The 20,685-nt window shown below is 31.7% G+C and overlaps 1 pseudogene across 1 annotated transcript in view; it reads right to left on the reverse strand.

The window, feature by feature from the left end:
• Positions 1–19,587, reverse strand: part of LOC125871561 (beta-D-glucosyl crocetin beta-1,6-glucosyltransferase-like) — a 24,347-nt pseudogene extending 4,760 nt beyond the window's left edge. The window contains exon 1 of the transcript XR_007447020.1: positions 19,302–19,587. The product of XR_007447020.1 is annotated as a beta-D-glucosyl crocetin beta-1,6-glucosyltransferase-like (transcript). The remainder of the gene's footprint in view (positions 1–19,301) is intronic.
• Between the last annotated feature and the right edge of the window lie 1,098 nt (positions 19,588–20,685).

Consider the following 20,685-nt stretch of genomic DNA (forward strand, 5'->3'; position numbering starts at 1 on the left):
GGGGGTGGAAGTGGTAGGGTGGGATGGCAGGGGTTGAGGTATTAATAACTTAGCTTTGATTTAATATTTTTTGGCTTTAAGAGATTAAAGTGGGTTACAATCATTTTACCCAAATTCATATTTATCCATAATTTATATTTACCCAAAATTTATATGGTGGATTGTGATTCAATCCATTTTAATTCAATCTATCCAAATTTGATCCAAACCACCCATTTGCCACCCCTAATACACTCTACCAAACGACCCCTGAGTGTATTAAAATGTGTGATAAATGTATTATTCATCAATAAATCTTGTAGTATATGTGTTTTATAAATTGTTGTCACGACCCAACCCACCGGGCCATGCGGGCACCTACTCTAACACCTAAGTAGGAGAACCCTCGATTTCCAAAACAGTTTTTAAGACATGCGGAAGATTTTAAGAAAGCTGAAGAACAATAATATTCATAAGATTTTCATAAAATAAGGGTTTTGACAACAATTTGAGTTAAGACTTGTAAAGTAATTAACACTCCAGGGATCTAGTCTAAACAGGTACAAGAGCTATAAGAGTACAAGGTATAACAAATCATAGATGACGCAACTCCCACCATGCAGAAGGAAAAGTAGAAGTTGTTGGAGATTGCCTTCGTCTTCACCTACGAAACATCACTGATCGTGCAACCAGACTATGCCAAAAAGGGATATCAAGAATAGTATCAGTACAACCACATGTACCGGTAGGCCTCATCGGTCAACCCAATACCCACCACATAATATAAGAAATCGACTAGCAAGAACATGCAATAAGACTGTTCGCTCCTCCATCTTTATATTTTCCTACCCTTACCATTCCAAATATTAATATCATACTAGCATACTTGACTCTAACCCTTTACTCACTTCATTCTCACTCATAGCTTAACCGCCTATCTCTTATGAGAGTTTATGGATATGACCACTACCAACCGATCAACACTCACGATATGCCCTTAGTTCATTCCCAACACCACTCAAATTGTAACCCTATAGTACTTCTATCAAGACTTGTTAACCGTTTCAATGCTACCTCCTTCCGGGGGGAAAACCCAACTATTAACACTACAATGACACCACCCCCATCCTCAATGACAATACACATGACCATTTCTAAACCAACAACAACACCCAGGGGCGGAGCCACCTTGTCCCAGGATGTCCAATTGGACAGCCTTCATCGAAAAATTATACGATATATACACGTAAAGTTTTGACTTATATTGGCATATATGGTATTTTGGACACCCAGAAATAACAAAGTAACCCACAGTGGCGATGGCAAGAGCTGTCACAAGCCTACTCGCTGCCCCAATTCGATTCCCTGCATAAGTGTTTTCGTTATTCTATAATTATTTTGCCTTCTTGAAGTTTGTAAGTAAATCAACATGCGTAAGTTTAACATAAATGTTCAGTAGCTTGGTGGTAAATAGTGTCATGCTTGTCTTAAGTGACCCGAGTTCAAATTTCACCTCCAATAAGGATTTTTTTAAAATTAAAATTGAATTATTTCCTTAAATTTTAATGCATTTTCCTTGTGGAATAAGATTTCCTTATATTTTAATACTTTTTTCTTAAATTTTAATACATTTTTCTTTTGGAATAAGGTTTTCATTGAAAAAAAAATCCTTAAATTTTAATACCTTTTCCTTGTGGAATAAGATTTCCTTATATTTTAATACCTTTTTCTTTGTGGAATAAGATTTTCTTAAATTTTAATACATTTTTCTTTTGAAATAATGTTTTCTTTCTCTACAAATAGGAGACCCATTTACCCAAATTATATCATAATATTATTAAAAATAGAATCTCTATAAATCATCATTTTTTTAAAAAAATACTATTCAAAGTTTGGACCCCCTTCATAAGATTCCTGGCTACGCCATTGACAACATCGATAGCCTTGGTCCTCACTTATTATATCACAATTTGATTAGGGGCTCTACCATTCACAGTTCATTTATTAAGAGATATACCCAATTACCTTACAACACCGCGAACTTACACATAAGAACATAATTAACAGTCAAGTTATCTTTTCAGGAAACATGCCCAATTCCACATTATCTGTTGACACCGAATTTTAACCCTTCCCAATAGAAATTAATTTTCGAGCTTCTTAGATCCCAAACAATTTGGAATAATTAGTTTATAAATTTCAAATATATTTCAAGATCTTAAAGTGATTTAGTCACCTTAATAATATTTTAGATAAGAAATAGTTTTTATGTAATTGATTATGTAATTAATAACTTTTGAATATTTAAAAATCATTCAAAAAAAAGATTTTACACTTTTTAAGTTAAATATTTTATTAATTTAATTTAGTTTAAATTATGTTTTATATTTTGAATTAATTCATTTTATAATTAAATTAATTATTTTATTTTGGTTAAAATTTAGAAGCTCGTTAATTAATTACTATTAATTTATCTCATTTGATTGCTAGCAGAATTCACCGATTAATTTCAATTCGACTAAGTTTTTAACCTCAATTGGTCATAATTTTAATTCTTTGTAATTGCAATTATAACCATTTCTTATCTTAGCCTCCAATTCTTTAAAACCCAAAAATTGAGCCATTTATTCATACCAAAATACAACTTAGTCGCCCCCTTTTTTTCAATCAAGTTCCCAGGCCCAATTCTTTTCTCCAAATCTCAGCACAACAGCAAAATATACCAGACCCGACCCGACCCTTTTCCTTCTCAAAAGAAACCGAGGTGCTCAACGTCAAACAGCAGCTCCAAACATTCACAGAAACGACAACAATAACGGATACCCAATTTACGGCGTGAACACGACGTCTTCAACAATTCCAAGCGGCATCAATTCAACTTCACGATTCCGTCAAAATACACGGAAATCAAGCAGCGGCGGAAATCACGGCAAAAAAGCAGATCGCTTTGTCGTCTTCTCCAATTACCTCGACAAAAAGGTTTATTTCGAAGTGTAAGCTTTATTTTCTTTCTCCGGGTTGCATATGCCCTGTTTCCAGCTTTTCTCTGCAAGTTTGCCTTGTATTGTTCATCTTTTTGTCTCTTAACATGTTGTATTTTATAATTTCGTATGCCATGTCGTTGCTTGGGGGTTAGTTTGTCGATCATTGCCTTCGTGTGCTTTATTTCTTCCGGCCGGAAACCTGTTTAAATGGGTAATAATTTACCTTTGGGGCTGTAATTTTGGCCATTATAAGTATTTGTTTAAGATCAAAGGATCCCGTGACCAATTAGCTGATTTTCTTTTTTGGAAGATTAAACTTAGTAATAGCTCTGGTTTTGTTTCCCATACTCATAGTAGCTTTATTTGGCTGCATCTCTTGTTTGAATGTTTTCTTCGAAAACTTAGTGTTATTTGCTATTTACATGTGCTAACTTTGTCCATTTTTCTCTATTATAATAATATCCGAATGAGTCTAATGGACTCCCATTTCTTGCATATTCCTCTTTAAAAGCCGTGAAGGAGAACTATTAATGAACTATTAGCACTATTGGTTAGACATTAGGACAGGTACAGAGGGCAAGAAATTGGGCCAAAAGCCCAAAGAATGAAATTTAGTTATTAGGATAGGTACTAAATATTTGGCCAAAAGCCCAAAACGAAATTAAGCCCAAGTACTGGTCTAGGCGGAGAGAAAATCAGACTTGGGCCCAAATCTCTTTCCTTTTACTGTCGTATTCCTTAGTTGTTTACTTGTTATTATTTGCAACTAATCTTAAAGTTTTCAAAATTCAATTCCCCAAAAGAATAACCGTTTTGTGTTAACTACTCCCTCTGTCCCAATTTATGTGACAGATTTCGCTTTTCGAGAGTCAAACAATTTAAGTTTGATCAAGAATTTGCTCATGGAATCTTCAATTTTTTAAAAATGAAATTTATATATTTGTAAACTACATAAAAAGTATTGTAAGTCTCAATAATTGATAATTCAAAATAATTAAAAGATATATGAAAAAAATACGGTCAAAGATAGACTTGTTTGAAGCTCGAAATTCGAAATGTGTCACATAAATTGGGACAGAGGGAGTATTTAAAATTAAACAAATATCTAATTTTGCTTGACTTTTAAATAATTACTTAGTAAGTATCCTTGTAATATTTTCCCTTTCCCCTATAAAATGATTTTAAGTTTTAAACGGTTTATTTCCGCAACTTAATCAAGCATGCTTATCTTTTTACCCAAATAGTTAATTATCGAATAACTGCGTGTTCGCGGGCATTTCGAGTGCTTTCAAATCCTTTTCGAAATGTCAATGTGAACTCCGAACCCCCTTTAAATATTTTCATTAGATTTATTGTTTTAATCTTTTGAAAAAATTGTTTTCTTAATTTTTACTTAAAAAATTAAGTGGTGACTCTAAAATCTCGTTTTTTTAAAAAATAAATAAATAAAACATTATCAATATTACACATATTTGACAAGTCAATGGTCCTCTCATGGAACCCAAGCCCAAACTGTTAGTGTGACATATCGTGACACCCGATCCAATATGTATGTCGATACGTGACATTCGATCCAATATGTATGTCGATACGTGACATCCGATCCCAGTTAATTAATGTGTTGGAACGTAACACCCGATCCATTCAACAAGCCACAATCACAATGCACATTCTCAAAATCATACAATCAAGTGTTGGTTTATGGCATACAATCACCCATTCATACTAATTCGCATTTAATGTGATCAACAGTGCAACATTCGCATACATATATGCATCACAATGAATCAAACACTAACATACATCACATAAACATGACATCAAGCATTCACCTACCCTAGTTCATGGGGTAGTACTTCCTCCTACGGTATACGTCTGATACAACCCTAGGAATATCTGTTTAATCATCTCCTTTCAGTGCACAAAAGCCTACGCATGAATTCTACCGTCCATTACGTACCAATATACTATGCAGTGAGTTATGAATTTATACTACTCAATTAATAAAATACAGCGTACCTGGGTACCAAGCAGTTGCACGGGATTATAGCTCCATACGCTAGAAATCTCTTTCTCCTTCCTTCCCAAGCCTAGAGCAGCCTTAAGAGGGTTTCTGGGGTAATCCTCCCCTCTTTTAGGTGTTTTTGGAAAAATGAGAAAATCAGACTTCGCGTTATTTACATTCTGTCTCGCCCATCCTGCTATGGCGGCAACTTATCTCGCTAGAGCATCGTTGCCCTAGCGGCATCAGGCCCGCTCTGGCGGGCTGGGAGACCAAAATTTCCTCTACATTTTTCATTTCCTAATTAACGACGGTTCGGGTCGTTACAATTGTTCTCTATAATATGTTTAAATTTGTATTATAAATGTATTAAAAGTGATCAAGTGAAAAGAAAATATTATTGCTATAAATGGTAAATATTTTCTTAATATAGTATATTTATGTAAGTTCCCCATTTAAAAATGTGTTAATTTATTCGGTTGAAATTTGTAATGATCCCTGATTCTCTGTTATGCCATCCTCTCCAGGTGGATGACTTTCTAACAAATAACACACAATGCTTACGTCGGGGACCAAATACCAATGGAGAAAACAATTTGAAATACAAATAATGGAGAAAACAAATTGAAAAAAGTAGAGTGGTATTTAACTGTTCCATCAGAGTCACTTCCTTTTTATAGGTTTAGACGAAAACTTTACTCCTGAATCCTATTTTATTTTACTTTTTCTGAACGGTACAAGTGTACCGCTGAAGAAGCACCAACATCCATATGAAAAAAAAAATCTACTTGAAAAAATGAAAGCTAGATTATTGTTCACAGTTGCAAGATTAAGAAAAACTTAACTAAAAATTGTGTGACATTACAATTTCGTCTGATGGTAGAGATTTTTTTTTGGTTAATTTACAAAATTACAATTGTTGATGATTCTTTCCCATGTAGTGATTTTTTTATGAAATCAATGTGTTATATCAATTGTTAAAACATTTAGGTGTAGTTACTTTGGTTGTCAGACGAACCTAACTATGCACCAACTATATCTTTTTGATGGTACTATGCATTATTAACTTGATGCTAATACAATCTGTAATGACGAAAAATTTAAGGTAATATATATCTTTTGGTCCATTTTTTTTTAATAATAAATGTTGCATATTTGATTACATTACAAATCAAAATTGTTGAGCTTAGACCCCGTGCATCGCACGAGCATTGCTTTCTAGTAATAGCTAATAAGAGGTTGTTAGTGATAATTAATTCAAACCATAGCTATATTAATTAATTAACTAATATATGTTACTTATCCGTATAATTTTCCCTATTTTTTAGATTTAAATTAATTGAAAATTAGTGAAGTGATAATGTGACATATTCCTATAATCTGATAGAAGTAGTAAATGTCGCATGGTAATAATGTGACATATTCCTATAATCTGATAGTAGTAAATGTCACATGGTGATAAAGTGACACGTCCCTATAAAAGAAATAGGCCAATTTGGTAATAACAATATTGTTCACGTAATTAAGCTTTGTGGAAGTGAGAGAGTCCAATTTGATAAGAAAAGTGTCAGAAAACGTAATATTTTAAAAGTCTAAATCGTTTAAACATAAAGGCAAATTTATTTATTTTTTAATCCAAGAAATATTAATGGTAAAAATGTATTTGACCCCAGTTATTAATGGAGGACAAATTCATTTCACTTAGTTCTAAAATAAATTTAACCAATAACCGAAGAACTAATAAACTCTGAAGGGGAATTATTAAGGATAAATGTATATTGACAATGAAGAAATAATGGGCTCGATCGCAATCATCATGTGGCAAGTATATACACAGTATTTTATGGGATCTACAATTTCGTAACTAACTTTTTGCGTAAGTGAAACGGATTGTCTAACGTATTTTAATAAAACAATTAATTAAGAACACACTATTTTTACGTGAAAACAGTCAACTCAAAAAGGTGTAAAAATCATTATATGTACCTCTACAAGATTTACTCTCAAATTCACTAAATCCAATGAGCCTTGCAACAAAAGGTTATAAACCTATGTAATCTAAGAAATTATAAACTCTAATTTCTCATTAGCACACAAACATTCCAGGGTATGTGTTTCCAAGCCTTTGGGTTGCCCCCAACTTGAAGACTATAATTCTACTTCAATTTATAACTTATTGAACTAAGAAAACGTCAATACTCAACACAAAGAAAAAAACACCTAGAACATAAACTATATGTAATATATAGGATCCGGTTCTTCAAAGTGTTCTATCAATATTCAATAGCACAGTAAAACAAATATGCCAATTGCTTTTTTGCTCTTTAAGTGGGTGAGTATTATGAATGAGTTCTCGTCTATTTAAACATATCTATTTTAGAAAGTTTTTATTCACCCTAAACTCCTCTTTCATTCGATATTTCTTGACTTTGACTTCTACTTATGTTGGTTTGTTAGCATTTTAATATTAATATTTTATTATATTAATTTGCACCTCTGTCCGTTTGGCAGAATCTATACTTACTATGTGAGGTGAGCATGTAGCATGCATTTTAGGAGTTACAATCCTCGCTCCTAATGTGACATTTCATCTACTGTCAGTTAGGCTTTATTGCCATTCTTCATTAGTGATTAATGTTGTAGAAAACGTTGGGAAGTTATGGTCTTTGTGTAGCATCTTCCTTTTGTCCGTTGAGTCTTTGCACGTTGGTGGCCTTTAGTTGCCCACTTTACTTCACTCTTTATTCCCCATTATTCTTTGTAACATATGTAACTCCTAAGACCATTATATACACTATTTACTACACCATTATCTTCCTATTCATGGCTAGGAAGACTTCTTCTAGTATAAATAGTGGTGGTCTTCATTTGGTTTGGGATATACAATACAACAAGAAAATATAGAGTGTATAAGGTTTGTCAAAAAAGAGAGTTCTTATTAGTTAAAGGGAGGTGTTCTTTTTTGTGGAGCTTTGGACTCAACTCTTGTCCAGATTTGTTGAGTTATACTTTGTGAAGGCTGAAGAGGACTACTGCTGGACCGGTGAAAACATTTGCTGCAGTGGGCTTGAATCTCCTTAAAGAGAGCGAAATATCCGCGCCTCAGCCTGAAGAGATTTATTTCTTCATTTTTTATTTTCAATTGTAATCTTGTATTTTTGTTATCTTGTAAGTTTTCACTAACAACTTACAATTGGACTCTTCCTTTAGTTAAACTTATCTCTTCATTGGTGATGTAGTCAAACTATAACTCTATCATTCAACACTTGTTTGTCTTGTTTAAGATTATCATAATTGTTTTTTAATCAACTAATTGAGACAATGTGCCTTTGATCGACTTGACTGGCATGTTCCATTTTTCTTCGTTATCAAAATTAGGGGTGTTTCTGGTTCGGTTTGGATCGGTTATTGGTTAAAATCAAAATCAAATCAATTTAATCGGTTTTTTAAAATTTCTAAAACTAAATCAAACGAAAAAAATAACCATCGCTTTAGTTATTGTCGGTCTGGCCCAGTTTTTCTGATTTTTTTGTTTGAAAGTAATAAGTTTTTGAGGACATACGTATCTCCATATACACAAACACCTAGTACATGAACATTCCACAGAAAAGCTATTGTAGGCTCAATTAAGCAATTCAGCAATACTAGAGTTAACATTACACAAACAAAGTGATTCAATTAACAGAAAGTGTGACTTTGTTATGTGAGGTAGAGTAGGTAAAGACTAAAGTAATAGATTTTGATGGACATGGACTTAGGATTGTAATAGTTGGGCTAAAATTTAAGTATTCGGCTTGAGAAAATGGTATGTTAAAGACTTAAATTCATTAAAATTTAACAAAATATTTATATTTTATTTATGAATAATATATAAATAATTATAAAATTTATATATCTAATTTATCGGTTCGATTTGGTTATTTTTGTGGTTGGTTTTAAGTAAAACCAAAATCAAACTAAATAGTATCGATTATCAAAATTTAAAACCATACCAATCTAAATATCGATTTTTTTAATCGGTTTGATTTTTTAACCATAACCATGAACAACCCTAATCAAACTACATAGATCCCAACAATATATATGTATAACTATTCATCACGTGGCCAATGTTCATTACTCCAACTAATATAGATTTGTGTTAAGTAGGGCTCATGAAAGGGAAAATGTTAAGAGTTTCTCCAATTCCAGGAGTCAAACTCAAGACCTTTGAAAAAGGTGAAAGAATATAATTTCATTCATTCCATTACACTCCTTTGGTGGTGAATTTTAGCTTTGAAATGTCTTGTTTACGTCTGAAATAATTTAAACTTTGTATATATTTTTCGGTGTTTCGATAAAGAGGTATAATCCTCTCTAAATACACAATATTGCAGCAAGGAAGAGAGTTCAACTAAAGTTTGAACTCATATAAGACAATATGATTTTAAGAAACCTATCTCTAGATTACATCATATAAGACAATATGATCTTATTTCAATCTTTATTAATATCTAAATACTTATGGTGTCTAAATTCAATCCAATTCATCATCATTCTCTTATAAATCAACATAATAGCTTCAACAACTTTTTAACCCCTTCATCAATGGCTTTCTCCCCTTTCAGTTTTATCTTCTCACTCAATTGAATTGCCTTCAAACTTACTTGTTTCCTAGTCTTCTCCTCTACCACCTTCCTTATTCCTTTTGCCACCTCTTCTTTCATTATTTTCCCATTTTCACCTCTCAAAATCTCCACCCCTATGCCAAGTTCCTCCACTAATCTTGAATTCAATGGTTGATCATGATTAATAGGCATGGCTATTATTGGTATGCCAAAANTAAGCTATGAATTTGAAAATCGTAGCTATTACTTAGTAATAGCCACAAAAATTCCCAATTTGTGGCTATCAAAAAATTTGTCAAATTTCATAGCCACGACAATTAAATTGATAAAGCTAAATCCTTACTTTTGCTATAATTGCTAAAAATTGTGGCAATAATGACCTAAATAGCTATAATTTTACTGTTACAACAAAGTTCTATAGCTAATTATACGTTATTGTCACGCGATAAAAGTCATTGTAGCAATAGTAACTCTTTAGCCACAATAAGTTATTTGACACAAAATATTGTAGCTATATAAATACTTTTACTTCAAGTTATAAACTATTGTAGCTATAGTTAAATGAAATAATATCGTAGCAATTCAATAATATAATAATATAATATCGTAGCAATTCAATATTATTTGCCGTAAATTCATAGTAATAATAACTTTTAGCCACAATAAATTATTTGAAGAAACATTTGTAGCTAAATAAATAAGTTTGCTTTAAGTTATAAAAAAATTGTGGCAATAACTATAAGATATAGCCATAAATTTTTTGCCGGAATGAAATTTTATAACACTATGATTTTTCGCCATAAATATAAATTTTCCATACTAATAATAACTTTTTAGCCACTATAAATTATTGGAAGAAAAACTCGTAGCTAAATAAATATTTTTCAAGTTCAAAAATTTGTGGCATACTAAAAGATAGTCATAAATTATTTATGATGATAAAATTTTATAGTTAATGATTAAGTTTTTTCATGATCGTGTTGAAACTAGTTGGAGAAATAGTAAAATTTTACTCATAAAAATAAATTTCAAATAAAAAATTATAACATAATTAACATTTTGTTTCGAGTACCAAAAAATGTGGCAATAATTAACTTAATAGTATAATAATTTGTCATGACAAAATGATATAGGAACGAAGAGTATCCCAACAGAAAAAGGATAGGGAACAATGGATGTCAATAGTTTGAGAAAAAAAAATCTCCTTAAAAACTATTAATATTTAGTATATTAATGGCCTAGTGGCCAAAAAGTGTTCTGAAAAATTGATAACAATTTTAGTATATTGATAACAATTTTTTTTCCATGTAACTGAAAACTTCATCAACGTATACTTGTAAATAATAATATTTCAACTAAATAATAATACTAATTCACATATAGTTGGAGTAACTCATTAAAATAAAAATCAATTCTCAAAAGTAAATAAGACTTCCAAATATTTACAATAATAAATTTTCATTATCAGCTTCTGATTCTGATTCGTTGTCTTCAGTGATATCATCAGCTACAGTAATGTAATGACCCTCCAGGTCATTTTTAAATTAAAGAATTCATTTCATCGTTTAGAGCGTTCCTGTAGCGACCCCAAGTCATTTATGACTTGCTGGCACTGACTGTTCGGTCGCCTGGTCGTTCGTTTGGGTTTTAGGCCCGTTCTCCTGTTTTGGAGATTTTTATAACTTGAAAAGTTGACTTTGGTCAACCTTCTTGGAAGACGTGCTCAGATGAAAATTCTGACAGCTAGGTTAGCTTCGGAAGATCGATTTTGGTCTAGAACGACCCTTTGTTCACTTCCCGAGACTTTAGATAGCAATTGTGGAATCTGGCTCAAATGATACTGGGTGTGGGACCCACTTTTCGTCGAAGCGAGCTCCAAATGGAAATTCCGCCTTCACCATTGAGTCCGAAATATCATTTCCAATCAGATTCCATATAAGGTTTGTATTTTTCCGACTCCGAACGAGTCCGAAACATCGAAATTTAAGTTTGNAACCCAATAAGACTATACTAAATTTACTAGTCTTATTGTTAATGGTTAAACGATTGTTACTTTCACACTTTTTGTTAATGGTTAAACAATTGTTACTTTCACACTTTTTCCTTTGAATGTGTCTAGTGTCTAAACTTGCAAGAAAAATGATTGTTACTTTTATGATTATTACTTTCATGCCAAATGCTGGAAAAATCATATGGTTTATTTGAAAAAAAAATTATCGTGTATATAATATATATGAGTATTTTCTTATTGGTTAAACCGAAAACCGATAAGAAATATGTTATTGGTTTGGTTGTCGGTTTGAAGTATTTACAAACCGAAAACCGATAAACCGAACCAATAACACCTAAAACCGAACCGAACCAACCGATGCGCACCCCTAGATATCGTTAAACCCATCTCATAATCCAATATTATTACCGTATAAAAGTTGAACTTAAAAGAAAACAGGTAATTTTGAATGTTCACTAAGAGGATTTTTTTCGAGTAATCAACTTAGAACGAACAGGCAAATTAAATTAAAATTATTAGATATGGTGGATCTTTTGGATTTTGACAGATTTAACGTACTAAGTATAATAAAATGAACCTTTAAAAACATGGTACATTTATAAAATTAAATATTCAAACTAATACAATCTAATCATATCGATGGGATGCACTAATTAAATGAAGATATCATCCTCAAGTAGCAAATCAGAGACTAAAAAACAACTACTATTGATGTGAGGTCAAAAATATATATATTTAATCATTATTTGCCTCATATTTATTATTTATATCTGTCCTTTTTTAGCATTAATTATATGGATTATGCTAAATAGTGTATTTTATTTGTAGGAGTAAATTAACGTAAAGTTAAAAAAGTTTAGAGCTAAAACGAAGTAAAGATGGAAGGTTGAAGAAGAAAATCAAACAGACAGCCTAATGAAATAAATTTAATATAATACTCCCTCTGTCCCATTTTATATGATGTAGTTTGACTCGGCACGGAGTTTAAGAAAGAAATGAAGACTTTTAAAACTTGTGGTCCAAAATGAATGATAGAAATTTGTGTGGCTGTAAATCATTTCATTAAGGGTAAAATAGACATTTTATAGTTAAATTGTTACTAAATATAGAAATGTGTCATTCTTTTTGGGACTGACTAAAAAGGAAAGTGAGTCATATAAATTGGGACAGAGGGAGTAATGTATAAGGAAAAGGTGCAGCAATAGCGAAATTGAAGATTACTGTTGCTGTTGCCACGTGGCAGCCGATAACGGGACTCAATTATTTTATTTAGGGTTTACTATATCTATAAATAGTCCATAGAAATAATTATGGGAGGTATCAAGAGTAAGGAGGAGACACTTTTGAAGAGAAAGTCGTCAATACTTTTTAGGGTTCTTTTTTTCTTCTTGTTTTCTTAGACATTAGTAGCTAAAGCTCTTGTTCTGGGGCTATAGCTACGGATTCAATTTTAATTATTTGAGGCTTTATGAATTGAATTTCGGTTGTCAATCCAAATTACTTCTATATTCTTGTTTTACAATTTTATGCTTGCACACCATAAAAAAAATCTAGTGTCTAATCTTAAAATCGAACGAGGAGAGATTAGATAGACCAGAGAATATAGAGAGCTTGGTCCACCCATTAGATTGAGGTGATTAGTGTTCAGGAGTGACGCCCAGACAAACACCTTGCTTGGTTACGAAATAGGATAAAATATAAATGTTCGTCAGTTAGTTTATCTATCCCCATTCAACGATGTAGTTAGATGGCTAACTGGGGTAGGCGGCGAGAGGCGAACCACCCAGACCATACTATCAACCCTATAAACCAGTAATTTGACAACTGAAGTGAATTCTAAGCCAAAAATATGATATATGAAATCCAATACATGCTACATCCCTGAGATTTTTCAACTATTGTAAGTAATTTTATTATTTTATTCTTGCATTCTTCTCTTTTGGTTCTCTTAACTAAATAAATTAGATCAGTATAATTTAGTAAAAATAGTTAATTGACAAGTCCTTTGGGTTCGATAATCTGGTTCTTTTAAGAGCCACTATATTACTTGCTCGACCGCGTACACTTGCGTGTGCAATTGGGAGCAACAAGTTTTTGAGCTATGTTATAGTTTCTATGGTGGAAACAACCCTAAATTGGATAATTGGGATCATGAGTATGATCTAGGGTTCATAGAATTGTTAGTAATTCGGGTAATTAGTGATTGTTTATTGATTCCCCTATTATATTGATTGTTTGTAGATCAAGAACAAGCAGAACGAATTCAGAAAGGGAAGGATCAAGTTTCTTAGGGTTTCAAGCTTGTTTCAAGATATGTGATGGTTGTGATTCTATGATTGTGTGATGTATGTATGTTCTTGCTTCATTATGATACTTGTATATGTATGAATGTTGCAATGTTGATCACACTTGTTGTAAATGAGATAGATGAATGATGATTTCCATTAAAATCATAACTTAAATGTATGCTCTTGATGATATACTTGTGATTGTGATTGTGGTGTGTTGAATGGATCAGTTGTCACGTTCTGACATAACTAACTTGGATGAGTTGCCACGTTTCAGCATAACTATGGGATCGATTGCCACGTTCCGCCATAATTATGGGATCATATACCACGTTCTGATATGCTAACTGTTTGGGTTTGGGTCCCATGAGAGGACCAATGATTTGATATAAAATGTGAAGTTGTTCGTTGTTCGTAAATGTTGATATATATGCATGTGATTATAACGTTGTCTTGACTTGCTTATGTTGCACTTAGTGGGATAGCCGCGTGATCCTACCAGTACACTGTAGTTGTGTACTGATACTGCACTTTCTCTTATTTTTCTTGAGTATAAGGCATCTTCAAGCGGCTACTGACAGACCTCGCTTAAGAGATCAGTGATCGTTTGAATTCAAAGATGAGCCAATTCTTCCGGGCTGCCATGGGTTCTCTTTCATCTATGTCCACCATTTCTGGACTTAGACTATATTCTATTAGTTATTAGTACATTAGTTGGGGGTTGCATCCCTTCTTGTTTAGGCTTGGTTCATTGTTAGATGTTTTGGTACATTGACTTTCAGGTTCTAGGTTATTTCTTCCGCATTGTTAGTTCGTTGTTAGACTTTTGTTGGAGTTTATGGGAACTCCCTCTTTATTTTCTTAGTATTTAACTTGCTTCCGTAACTTAAATGCCTTAGTTTTTGTTTAGTTGCTTGGTTTGGGTTGTAGTAGTGGTTCTCCCACCGGAGAGTTAGTGTGGGTGCCAATCACGACGGTCTGGGTCGTGACAAGATCCATTTAAATTATATACTCGTTATAATAATATAAACAACAAAGATGTCAACTATTTTTATTTTTTTAAACTATCAAATAAAGCAATTAAGTGTACCCAAGCTAATATTTTTCAAGAAAAAAAATTAAGATTGACGGAAATATGCGGACTTCCTGACCTTTTACCCGCCAAACTTCTTCAGGAGTAATTTCGCATATGCTTTCTCCAAATTCTGAAGTAATCTCCAAAAATAGATCAAACTTAAAAACATCATTGAGTTCTAAATAATAATTCAACTAAAGAACATGATAATACATTTATAAAAAAAAAACTTATTTGGAGGTTTTCAAATAATTATAAAAATATATTTACTCGGATTCTTAGAAAGTGTCGAATTCTTTAAAACTAGTATAATTTTAAAAATCCAATACAAGTACGAGGTTTGACGGGTAAAAAAGTCGGGAAGTCCGCATATTCCCGCCAATCTTATTTTTTTTCTGAAAATATTAGCTACGCTACACTTAATTTCTTTATTTGATAGTTTTAAAAAATAAAAATAGTTGACGGGTTTATTGTTTTTATTATTAAGATGAATATATTTTAAATGGATCTCAACCATAAATTATTATATAATACACATGGCATGAATCTATGAGGCCATTGAATATTACTTGACCTAATTATACTTGACCGGATCTTTATCCGATAATGTGACACGTTCTTGTAATAGAAATAACAATATTGTTCACGTAATTAAGCTTTGTGGAAGTGAGCGAGTCCAATTTTGATAAGAAAAGTATCAGAAGACGTAATATTTTAAAAGTCAAAATCGTTTAAAAACAAGGGCAAATTATTTGTTTTTTAATACCAATAAATATTAACGATAAAAATGTATTTGACCCCAGTTATTAATGGAGGACAAATTTGTTCTATTTCACTTAGTTCTAAAATAAATTTAATCAATAACCAAAGAACTAATAAAAAGGGGAATTATTAAGGATAAATGTACATAGACAATGAAGAAATAATGGGTTCGATGGATTAATATGACTGTCTTAGCCAACTATTTCATTCTCTTTGGAAAATAATAATTAAGCATGTCGCAATCATCATGTGCCAAGTATATACACGGTATTCTATGGGATCTAGAATTTCGTTGCTTAACTTAACTCTTTGTGTAGGTGAAACGGATTGTCTGACATGTTTAAATAAAACAGTTAATTAAGAAAACACTATTTTTATGTGAAAACAGTCAACTCAAAAAGGTGTAAAAACCATGATATGTAACTCTCAAATTCACTAAATCCAATGAGCCGTGCAACCAGGGGCGGACCTACAGTGGTTCAAGTGGGTTCATATGAACCCACTTCGTTGAAAAATAACACTGTATATATATGTATATTTAATCAGTTTTAAAATTTTATATGTATATATTAAATTTTCCACTAACATAAGTCTGAAGCTTAGCTGAGTGGTTGAGGGGGTTCAATTTTCCCAGCCAATCCGGGATCGAATCCCCATTGCCACATTTTAGTTTTAATTGGTTTTTTTTATATATAAAACGTTCACACACAGGTTTGTCCTCTGTGTAGGTGTAACTTGTCCTCTATGTAGGTGTAACTTTTGTCCTTTTAGTTACTTAAAAACTATAAAAAGTAGAACAATTTTTTACTTTTACAATTAAAAGTCCAATAGTCAACAACTTTTGTCCTTTTTTATTTTATTTTTTATTTTTTTAAAAAAACTCAACTAAAAAGGCACTAATTCCTATTATTCTCAATTCTAAAAACCCTTTTGTCTTCTCCTTTGTTGAATGTTTTTGCGCTCTTGATTCTAGTCTTTATATATACATATATGATTATTGTGGTTATTTTTTATTTCTTCAACTAAAAAATCCCTTATCATTCTAAAATCAACAAAAAATTACAAATAATATTAGGTATATTTCTATGTATTCGATTCTAAAATTAAGGTTATAATTATTTTGTTTAATATTTTGTTTTTATTTGTTAAATGTTGAATGAAGAGAAATCATTCATAATATTCTTTTATTTTCTTAGTTTATATTGAAGCTTAGTTTTTCGTCCATCTTGTTATTTACCGTCTTATTCATAAGTCAATGTAATTTTTTTTCAAATGTGTTAACATTGTTTAATATAGTTAGATATGTATGTTGTTAGCTTCATAAAAATTACAAATAATACTAGGTATATTTTTATATCTTGAACCCACTTCGTGAAAATCTTGGGTCCGCCACTGCGTGCAACAAAAGATTATAAACTTATGAAAATTATAAACTCTAATTTCTCATTAGCACACAAACCTTCCAAGGTATGTGTTTCCAAATCTTTGAGTTGCCCCTAACTTGGAGACTATAATTCTACTTCAGTTTATAATTAATTTACTGAACTAAAGAAACATCAGTACTCAACACAAAGAGAAAAACTCCTAGAACATACACTATGCAATAAGACCTGGTTCTTCAAAGTGTTTTATCAATATTCAGCAGCACAGTAATGCCAATATGCCAATTGCCTTTTTTATTTTGCCCTTTAAGTGCGTGAGTATTCTGAATGAGTTCTCGTCTATTTAAGCACATATCAATTTTAGAAAGTTTTTCTTCTCCTTAAACTCCTCTTTCATTCGATAGCTATTGACTTTGAGTTCTACTTCCAATTGGACTCTTCCTTTAGTTAACTTATCTCTTCATTGGTGTTCTAGTTAAACGATAACTCTATCATTCAACACTTGTTTGTCTTCTTTAAGATTATCATAATAGTTTTGTAATCAACTAATTGAGATAATGTGCCTTTGACCGACTTGACTACATGTTCCATTTTTGTTTTGTCAATTATCAAAACTACATAGATCCCAACAATACATATGTATGACTAATTATCACGTGGCCAATGTTCATTATTCCAACTAATATAGATTTGTGTTTAGTAGCTAGCTCGTGAAAGGGAAAATGTCAGAGTTTCTCCATTTCCAGGGTTCAAACTTGAGACCTTTGAAAAAGGTGAAGGAATATAATTTCATTCATCCCATTACACTCCTTTGGTGGTGAATTTTAGCTTTGAAATGTCTTGTTTATGTCTGAAATAATTTAAGCTTTGTATATATTTTTCAGTATTTCGATTAAGAGGTATAATCCTCTCTAAATACACAATGCAGCAAGGAAAATAGTTCAACTAAAGTTTGAACTCATATAAGACAATATGATCTTAAGAAACCTATCTCTAGATTACATCATTCAATACAATTTGTATATTAAATTCTCTTATTTCAATCTTTATTAATATCTAAATACTAATGGTGTCCAAATTCAATCCAATTCATCATCATCATTCTCTTATAAATCAACACAATAGCTTCAACAACTTTTTAACCCCTTCATCAATAGCTTTCTCCCCTTTCAATTTTATCTTCTCACTCAATTGCATTGCCTTCATATTTATATGTTTCCTAGTCTTCTCCTCTACCACCTTCCTTATTCCTTTTGCCACCTCTTCTTTCATTATTTTCCCATTTTCACCTCTCAAAATCTCCACCCCTATGCCAAGTTCCTCCACTAATCTTGAAGTCAATGGTTGATCATGATTAATAGGCATGGCTATTATTGGTATGCCAAAACTCATGCTTTCTAAAATCGAGTTCCATCCACAATGAGTTATAAAACCTCCAATGCTTGAATGGTTCAAAATTAGACTTTGTGGTGCCCATCCTTCAATAACCATCCCTTTCCCCTTTGTACTTTCAAGAAAACCCTGTGGAAGCATTTCTTCTATTGTTGTGTTCACCCCTTTTGGAAATTTGATTGTCCAAATAAAATTAACTTTGCTTAGCTCAAGCCCTTTTGCTATCTCTTCGATTTCTTGCTTTGACAAGAAGCTTTCACTTCCAAATGATACATAAACACATGATAGTTCATCCTTCTTGTCTAGCCATGATTGAATTGTCCCCCAATCCTCCTCCTCACCTATGGTCACCTCGCGAATTAATGGTCCAATTGGTATCAACTCCTTCTTTCCTATTGTAGATACATAATCTATATACTTCCCCTCAATCTCCCTACAAGTGTTCAACAAAACAATGTTGTGAGATTGTTCAAAAGATTAAAGGATTACGTATCCAAAAGCTTTCTCATCGCGTGGTTTTATCGGTTGTATGTCTAATTTCTTGATCTCATAGTCATGAAGGTATATGGAAGAAAATGGAAAAGATGGAAGGCTTGAACTCCCATAAAGAAATTGGTGGTAGAAATAAGCAAGATTAGAAGTTGAAGAAACACAAAACATAATAGCTTGAATATTACATGATGAAGCCATAGTTGCTACCCATGGTTGGAACCCATCATATATAATCAGGTTAGGTTTTAGGGTTTCAATTATGCTTGGAAATTTGGAAGAAGCCATTTGGAAGGCATGAATAAGAGTTGAGTTAAGATGGGGAGGGAGGTCTTTAGTTGTATGGTAGTGAGGAGGTAACTCATGCAAATAAGGCAAGTGAAATTCAACAAGTTGTATGGAGAGATTATTATAAGATGAGTTTTTTTTATCTAGGGTTTCCTTGATAGATTTGAGAATAATTGGTGTTGAAAGAAAATATATGTGAAAATTCATTTTCGATAATTTCTTGGCTAGTGCCAAATAGGGACTTACATGGCCAAAACCTAACCATGGAAATAAAAGGATACTAGGACTATTTTCCTTAATTCTCTCCATGAATGGAATAATTATGGAAAAATTTATAAAGCATATATCATAGTTTTATAGGTTAGAAAAAGCTTAGCTATATGGACTTTTCATTTATGATGTTTACTAGTCGATTGGCATTTACCTGCACGAATTAATCTCATTTTTAATGGATGGTTATCTTTGTACATTACTTTAGCAACAATAATAGCTTAATTGTAAGAATTATCAGTGACAATTACATTTTAGTCTCTTTTATAAATGTCCATAAAACGTATAGCAACATTGAATCTAATTGCATTTAACTTATGTCACTAATGGTTTTAGCATTCTTTATTAACGTACATATGTCTTGCCGATAAAGGTTGTTTTTGTTATAATGAAACTATAGTTATCGTTAAACTCGTCTCATATTCTTATATTGTTAGCGTATAAAAGTTGAAATTAAAAGAAAACAGGTAATTTTGAATGTTCACTAAGAGCATTTTTTTCGTGTAATTAACATAGAACCAAAATGATTAAAGTAATTCCGTATGGTAACCAATAGGCAAATTAAACTAAAATTATTAGATATGGTGGATCTTTATTTTGACAGATTTAGCGTACTAACTACTAAGTATACAATTATAAAAATAAATATTCAAACAAATATAATCTAATTATATAGGTGGGATGCGCTAATTATTTGATTTAAAAATGAAGCAATAGTTTTTATTTTGTCACTGTCTGTGACGTACTACATAAAAAATTTATATTTGTCATTATCAGAAAATATTTATGGTCACTAAGTATTAAATATAGTATCTAGCTATAGATTTAAAAAAAAGTGATTGCCTTTTCATAAAGAGTCCGATAATAGGTGCAATAATATCATATATGAAATTATTAAGAAGATCAGATCTTTTCTAGTAAAATTTTACTATATTAGAAAGGACAGTTTCAACGTGTGAGTTTTCTGGTATTAAATTAAACTTTAAGGATATTAAAATCTTTTTAAAAAATTTGCAGGATAAACTTGCTTTAAAAAGTTGTATATTTTGCATTGTTATTTAATCCTAAGTCAATAACTCTGAAAAAGGTCCTCCTTTTTCTATTCAACTACAGAGTATCATTCAAGAATATGATTGGTCCCACTTTCTTAATGAGT

The sequence above is a fragment of the Solanum stenotomum genome, chromosome 7 (genome assembly GCF_019186545.1).
Source record: "Solanum stenotomum isolate F172 chromosome 7, ASM1918654v1, whole genome shotgun sequence".
Classification (NCBI taxonomy): Eukaryota; Viridiplantae; Streptophyta; class Magnoliopsida; order Solanales; family Solanaceae; genus Solanum; species Solanum stenotomum.